Here is an 8,202-nt window from a genome sequence, read left to right as displayed (position 1 = left end):
TAATTTACAAATGTAAAAGTATTATAAATGACACATTATGTTAACATATTTCCATCCCCAACCCCCTATATGTTACATACTTTTATTGTTACAGTCAGTAAAGACAGATGTCAGATTTCCAGTAAGTATTTACATGTAATATAAATGCCTTATGTTACAATTCTGAGTGCAGGAATTTAGAACATGCTGCTGTCACGTCAGGTTACAACAGTCGCAACAACAGGGTCATAGTTGAATGTCTCTTGCTCCTTCCCAGAAAAGGAAATGGCTATATAAAATTCTGAGCACACTTACAAGTCTCTCCTGGAGCTCGGTGTCCTGCTTCAGCCTGGTCTCCAGCAGCTCCAGGGCTTGCCGGTCCCGCATCGGGAGATTGAGATCATCAGGCAAGGACAAATCTCCAACCGACCCATTGGCCTGTTAATAGGCTAACAAGGTATTCATCTTGTTATCCATCTCAAGTGTCCGATACCACCCGGACCTATAGAAAAAAAAGAAGCAGTTAATCACTGTCACACTCCTGAAAACAATTATACACCAAAAATTCAAACACTCAAATATGATGCAAAAGTTACTGTTCATATTTAAGTCGGCATGTTCTTACCTTCATGTCTATGGCCATAACTTTGCCCGTTGAAGTGTCTCACTCCTGGCCCTGTTTGACCCAATACATTGAAATGAAGTAAATACTGTGCAAAAAAAGAACAGATAGGCAAAGTCTCATCCGGGCTAAGCAAATGTACTACATACTTCCATGGCTGTCATCCACATGCTGCTTTGGTGAACATAATGCTGGGGCTGTCCAGTGTCCTAATTGAAAGACAAATTACACGAATAAAGGGTCTTGTTTCTCCTCTGAATGTACATATAGTCACATTCATACATTGTGCAAAAAAGTTACTGTTCATATTTTAAGTCGATATGTTCTTACCTTCATAATGTATCTACGGCCATAATTTGGCCCGTTGAAGTGTCTCATTGTAGGCCCTATTTGAAATAACACATTGAAATTAAATACTGTGCAAAGAAGAACAGATAGGCAAAGTCTCATCTGGGAAAAGTCTATGTACATGTACTACTGGGGAATATGATGCTTGTCCTAATTGAAAGACAGGTTACATGAATAAAGGGGCTTGTTCCACCTCTGAATTTCCATCAGTATTTAGCAGGACAGAATACATCCTCCAAGGATTTTTTAATGAATAATGCTTCACTTACTTGTATTCGGACTCTTGGCCCCTTGAAGTGGCGTCTGTGTTATAGGGGAGACAACTAATTCTAAGAAGAAAAAATACGTAAGTACATTTGGAAATTGACTATGAAAGCTGATTATGGTTCAGAAATTGAACTTAGAATATAATCAAGCATTTAAAAAATCTATTTTACATACCAGCTCTAAAGTCTGCTGGCACCGTAATGTTTTCACAGTTCTATAGAAGCTCCTGATACGGTGGGACTGGCGGTGCGTCTGGAAGAGAAGCTTTTAACATACCAACTCTACCGTCCACTGGCCCCTCAATGTTTTCACGTTACATCTGTGCCGTTTCCCAATTGTCCTAGACCAGTGAATAATAAGGTAGAGGCATGAATCATCCCGCAAAACATGGACTGTCACATCAGGCAAGATAATTACACTAACAGTTCAAATGAGAGCATATCAAATACATAAATTAGGCCAAATTACCTTCTCCCTTCATGAATTTAAAGCAACTTCTTTCCCAGGTGCTGTCTAGTGGCGTACACTCGATGGCTAAATTGTTACTTTTGTTCTTTTTTTCTGAGGCTGAGTGGTGGCCAATAACAGATATCCTCTTTGATCCATACTTACAGAACTACTGCATATGGCTCGTTCTTTTCATCCAGGAACTGAACTACAGCAAACGTCATGATCTAAAGACAAGAGAGAAAGAGGGAGAACTAAGCATAAAGACCACTTACAATAAAAAATAATAATTTACACTACAATCACACAATACCCAGTGAAACCCTAAGATATTTACCTTGTGAGAAGCAAACAGAAACAAACAGGACTATGCCATGTCTACAAGTGGCTCAATGGAAAGCCAGCATATCCATTCTGGCAAGGAAGAAGATAGTATTTCTTCAGCACATTTGTAGTGTTGGTGAAGCGCGTAACTCATCTCCCGGCATGTCCAGCCCATCCATTATCTCAGTTAATCATGGCTATTTTTATTTTATACTTATCTATTTTTTACTTAACACTTTCTTTATTTTCTTAAAACTGCATTGTTGGATAAGGGCTTATAAGTAAGCATTTCACTGTAAGGTCTACACCTGTTGTATTTGGCACATGTGGCAAATAAAATCTGATTTGTTTTGATTTGATAATGTGATTTAAGAAATAATTTTGGTATCTATTACTGGAAGTTACAGGATAGGTACTGTTTGGTGTAGCACAGAGAATTTTCTACCAACCTTAGCTTGGTGATGCTGTTTTCGTCCTCGATTTGTGGAAACAGGAGTCTCAAAATGTCCGTGTCCAGTTGCAGGGGGTCTGTTTGAATTGAGAAAATGCTCCATTATTAAAATAAATAATTTTTTGCTTTATGAAGTAATCCAACAGTGTACGCCACCATCTTATCTATTTCAAGTCTTCTCTCATTTATCGAGACAGGTGAGTGTCCACCCCAAAGTGCCGCATGTCATGATGACAGACAGCTGTCTCGATCAATTAGAGAAGATTTGAAAGAGACAAGATGGTGGCGTACACATTGTTGGATTACTTCATGGAGTAAAACAAATATTTATTTAAATAACTGAGCATTTTCTAAATTCAAACTGAACCCCCGCAACTGGACACAGACATTTCATGAGACTCCTGTTTCCACAAATCAAGGACGAAGACAGATTCACCAAGGTTGGTTGAACATTATGTGCTACACCAAACAGTAACTATCCTGTAACTCCCAGTATTGGATTCCAAAAATCTTTGGTTAAATCACATTATCTGGTGTAACAATCTGTAGCTAAGAGAACTGGTGAACAGCAGATGATGAAAGAGGTGGTCATGATGAAATTGCCATTCCAAAGAAACACACGGTAAGTTCAGGGAACACTTGTACAGCTGTGGGAGGAATATTATGATCAAACTGCCATTCAGCTCCTCTTGAGTCTTCTTCTGCTTGAAATCCAACATATTGCCCAATCTATTGAGAGGGATACAGTTCTGCTACAATGACACATGCAGGCAAATCAATTATGTTTCTCTCTAAGAATCCACTGCAGGAAGAAGCCCAGGCACCACACTGTATTGTCTATAAGACAAATAATAAATCATCTTGAAAGGGAAATATGCACATCCCTACAGGCTATGTATATTACAGTGCGTACATGTGTAACTGGTGTGAAATGGCTAGCTAGTTAGCGGTGCGCGCTAGAAGCGTTTCAATCGGTGACGTCACTTGCTCTGAGACCTTGAAGTTGTTGTTTCCCTTGGCTTTTGTGGAGCGATAGGTAACGATGCTTTGAGGGTGACTGTTGTCGATGTGTTCAGAGGGTCCCTGATTCAAGCCCAGGTTGGGGCGAGGAGAGGGACGGAAGCAACACTGTTACACATGTATAGGTGGTGTTACTATGCAGAGCCCATGCATGCACAAGATGTGTTCGGTACAGACTATACACTTTGGCATGATGCTGTGTTGCCAGACAACAGTACATTTAAAAAACGTGTGCAATTAACCAAAACTAGACATATACAGTGGGGGAAAAAAGTATTTAGTCAGCCACCAATTGTGCAAGTTCTCCCACTTAAAAAGATGAGAGAGGCCTGTAATTTTCATCATAGGTACACGTCAACTATGACAGACAAATTGAGAATTTTATTTCCAGAAAATCACATTGTAGGATTGTTAATGAATTGAATTGCAAATTATGGTGGAAAATAATTATTTGGTCACCTACAAACAAGCAAGATTTCTGGCTCTCACAGACCTGTAACTTCTTCTTTAAGAGGCTCCTCTGTCCTCCACTCGTTAAATGTATTAATGGCACCTGTTTGAACTTGTTATCAGTATAAAAGACACCTGTCCACAACCTCAAACAGTCACACTCCAAACTCCACTATGGCCAAGACCAAAGAGCTGTCAAAGGACACCAGAAGCAAAATTGTAGACCTGCACCAGGCTGGGAAGACTGAATCTGCAATAGGTAAGCAGCTTGGTTTGAAGAAATCAACTGTGGGAGCAATTATTAGGAAATGGAAGACATACAAGACCACTGATAATCTCCCTCGATCTGGGGCTCCACGCAAGATCTCACCCCGTGGGGTCAAAATGATCACAAGAACGGTGAGCAAAAATCCCAGAACCACACGGGGGGACCTAGTGAATGACCTGCAGAGAGCTGGGACCAAAGTAACAAAGCCTACCATCAGTAACACACTACGCCGCCAGGGACTCAAATCCTGCAGTGACAGATGTGTCCCCCTGCTTAAGCCAGTACATGTCCAGGCCCGTCTGAAGTTTGCTAGAGTGCATTTGGATGATCCAGAAGAGGATTGGGAGAATGTCATATGGTCAGATGAAACCAAAATATAACTTTTTGGTAAAAACTCAACTCATCGTGTTTGGAGGACAAAGAATGCTGAGTTGAATCCAAAGAACACCATACCTACTGTGAAGCATGGGGGTGGAAACATCATGCTTTGGGGCTGTTTTTCTGCAAAGGGACCAGGACGACTGATCCGTGTAAAGGAAAGAATGAATGGGGCCATGTATCGTGAGATTTTGAGTGAAAACCTCCTTCCATCAGCAAGGGCATTGAAGATGAAACGTGGCTGGGTCTTTCAGCATGACAATGATCCCAAACACACCGCCCGGGCAACAAAGGAGTGGCTTCGTAAGAAGCATTTCAAGGTTCTGGAGTGGCCTAGCCAGTCTCCAGATCTCAACCCCATAGAAAATCTTTGGAGGGAGTTGAAAGTCTGTGTTGCCCAGCGACAGCCCCAAAACATCACTGCTCTAGAGGAGATCTGCATGGAGGAATTGGCCAAAATACCAGCAACAGTGTGTGAAAACCTTGTGAAGACTTACAGAAAACGTTTGACCTGTGTCATTGCCAACAGAGGGTATATAGCAAAGTACTGAGAAACTTTTGTTATTGACCAAATACTTATTTTCCACCATAATTTGCAAATAAATTCATAAAAAATCCTACAATGTGATTTTCTGGAAAAAAAAGTTGTTGACGTGTACCTATGATGAAAATTACAGGCCTCTCTCATCTTTTTAAGTGGGAGAACTTGCACAATTGGTGGCTGACTAAATACTTTTTTTCCCCACTGTAAATACTTGAACCAACATGGATGTGGGAGAAATAAGCAGAGTGTTACTGAGACTGGGACAATTTTACAAAAGTTAAATAATGACCTGGATGTGGACAGTGAGGTTTTGAATTGTATCTTCTCCACACCTTTTGTTGTTTAGAATAAGGAAATGTACAGTAGAGCACAAAGTCAATGTCAGCGTTATACAAGGACAATATTGTCTATTCAATCTAAGTTATTCTAGTGGCTTACTAACGATACAGTTACTCTGGAGTCCGATTAGCCACAGTGTGGAACAAAGTACACCATGCTTACTGACCATACATAATAAAATGAGATAGATTATTTATAATACAGTACTGAACCATCCAGATCAGATGGGCTTGCTTGTCACGATCATGATCCATAAAAGGTTAAAAAAAGTAGCCCAACCAAAATCTCCTTCACAACATTCAATGTTTTCAGTTTCTTAAAAACTCCTCCTGCAACATGCAGGGAGGAAAGACTAGATCCTTGGCTACACATGAGTTATTACTCAACTAAAAAAGAACATTCAAGAAGATGTTTGACGTCTCCCCCTGATTACCAACTGTGAAGAGGACAGCGTCTTGGTCCTAGAACTGATCCCCCTACAGATGCCAGGCAGGGCTTGGATTCTGATCTGGGTTGAAATAATATTCTATATCTTTTGAATACTTTGAGCATTTGCTTTAACCTGCCTGTAGTGTGAGATGGGTGGGGTTTGCAGTTTGGGAAACATTATTTTGCTCCATTAAAGCCAGACAAGCTCAATCAAGCATAGATAACGTTTTTGAAATGATTTCAAATAGTATTTGAACCCAGGTTTGCTTGTATTGGAAGCTTCCGCCCGCCAATGCTGTCTACTAAAAAAGGGCAAGGGGCTTGATATGATCAAGCAGTGAAATCATGCTCCGGAAGGAGCTTGAGGAGGAGCTGAGGAGGAACCCACAGCCTTCCAGAACTGAAGTGTCGGGTTTCAGCCTCCTCTTGCTCCATGCCTGGTTGGTTAGCTACTTATCAGTGAAAAAATGGCCATCAACTTTAGATGACAGCCTTCTAAAATGGGTGCGTGGCAATCAAACCCCCCAGGAACTGGCATGGAGCTTGGCATGGAGGGTGTCTCCTTAATCCACATAGGAAGCCTGAAGGCTGGGAGAGACACCTCTGGGTGTCTGAAGACGGTTCAGACCTGGGTTCAAATACTATTTAAAATACTTTGAGCAGTTACTTTCGCCTGCCTGGAGTGCCATGTGGGTGGGGGTTTGGGACTTTTCTATTGGTTCCATTGCAACAGGCAAGATCAATTAAGAGCAGCTACATTTGTTTAAATCATTTTGTATAGTCTTTGAATCCAGGTCTGGATGCCTGTGCCCCAAGCCTCTGATCACACACATACAGTACACTATATATACAAAAGCATATGGACACCCCTTCAAATTAGTGGATTCGGCTATTTCAGCCACACCCATTGCTGACAGGTGTATAAAATCGAGCACACAGCCATGCAAATCTCCATAGACAAACATTGGCAGTAGAATGGCCTTACTGAAGAGCTCAGTGACTTTCAACGTGGTACCGTCATATGATGCCACCTTTCCAACAAGTCAGTTTGTCAAATTTCTGCCCTGCTAGAACTGCCCCGGCCAACTGTAAGTGCTGTTATTGTGAAGTGGAAATGTAGGTAGCGTGTAAAAATCATCTGTCCTCAGTTGCAACACTCACTACCAGGGTCGAAACTGCCTCTGGAAGCAACGTCAGCACAAGAACTGTTCGTCGGGAGCTTCATGAAATGGGTTTCCATGGCCGAGCAGCTGCACACAAGCCTAAGATCACCATGCGCAATGCCAAGCGTCGGCTGGAGTGGTGTAAAGCTCGCCGCCATTGGACTCTGGAGCAGTGGAAACGCATTCTCTGGAGTGATGAATCCCGCTTCACCATCTGGCAGTCCGACGGACGAATCTGGGTTTGGCGGATGCCTGGAGAACACTACCTGCCCCAATGCATAGTGCCAACTGTAAAGTTTGGTGGAGGAATAATGTTTTTCATGGTTCGGGTTAGGCCCCTTAGTTCCAGTGAAGGGAAATCTTAATGCTACAGCATACTATGACATTCTAGATGATTCTGTGCTTCCAATTTTGTGGCAACAGTTTGGGGAAGGCCCTTTCCTGTTTCAGCATGACAATGCCCCTGTGCACAAAGCGAGGTCCATACAGAGATGGTATGTTGAGATCGGTGTGTAAGAACTTGACTGGCCTGCACAGAGCCCTGACCTCAACCCCATCAAACACCTTTGGGATGAATTGGAACACTGACTGCGATCCAGGCTTAATCGCCCAACATCAGTGCCCGACCTCACTAATGCTCTTGTGGCTGAATGGAAGCAATTCCCCGCAGCAATGTTCCAACATCTAGTGGAAAGCCTTCCCAGAAGGTTGGAGGCTGTTATAGCAGCAAATGGGGGACCAACTCCATATTAATGCCCATGATTTTGGCAGTGGTGGAAAAAGTACCCAGTTGTCATACTTGAGTAAAAGTAAAGATACCTTAAAATGACTCAAGTAAAAGTGAAAGTCACCCGGTAAAATACTACTTGAGTAAAAGTCTAAAAGTATTTGGTTTTAAATATACTTAAGTATCAAAAGTAAATGTAACTGCAAAAATATACTTAAGTATCAAAAGTAAAAGTATAAATCATTTCAAATTGCTTATATTAAGCCAACCAAATGACACAATGTTCTTGTTTTTTTTTATCTACAGATAGCCAGGGGCACACTCCAACACTCAGACATCATTTACAAATGAAGCATGTGTGTTTAGTGAGTCCACCAGATCGGAGGCAGTAGGGATGACCAGGGATGTTCTCTTGATAAGTGTGAATTGGACCATTTTCCTGTCCT

The 8,202-nt window shown here is 41.7% G+C and overlaps 1 long non-coding RNA gene across 1 annotated transcript; it reads right to left on the bottom strand.

The window, feature by feature from the left end:
- Positions 1–300: 300 nt before the first annotated feature.
- On the bottom strand, positions 301–1,544 carry LOC121577373. Its single transcript, XR_006002617.1, has 6 exons — positions 1,391–1,544; positions 1,219–1,278; positions 932–987; positions 751–810; positions 605–655; positions 301–481 (listed from the first exon to the last, which is right to left on the bottom strand). It is a non-coding gene; the product is annotated as an uncharacterized LOC121577373 (long non-coding RNA).
- Positions 1,545–8,202: the final 6,658 nt, after the last annotated feature.

Source organism: Coregonus clupeaformis, chromosome 11 (assembly GCF_020615455.1).
Source record: "Coregonus clupeaformis isolate EN_2021a chromosome 11, ASM2061545v1, whole genome shotgun sequence".
NCBI lineage: Eukaryota > Metazoa > Chordata > Actinopteri > Salmoniformes > Salmonidae > Coregonus > Coregonus clupeaformis.
The sequence above is the reverse complement of the archived record's forward strand: the minus strand, read 5'-3'. Positions and strand labels throughout refer to the sequence as shown.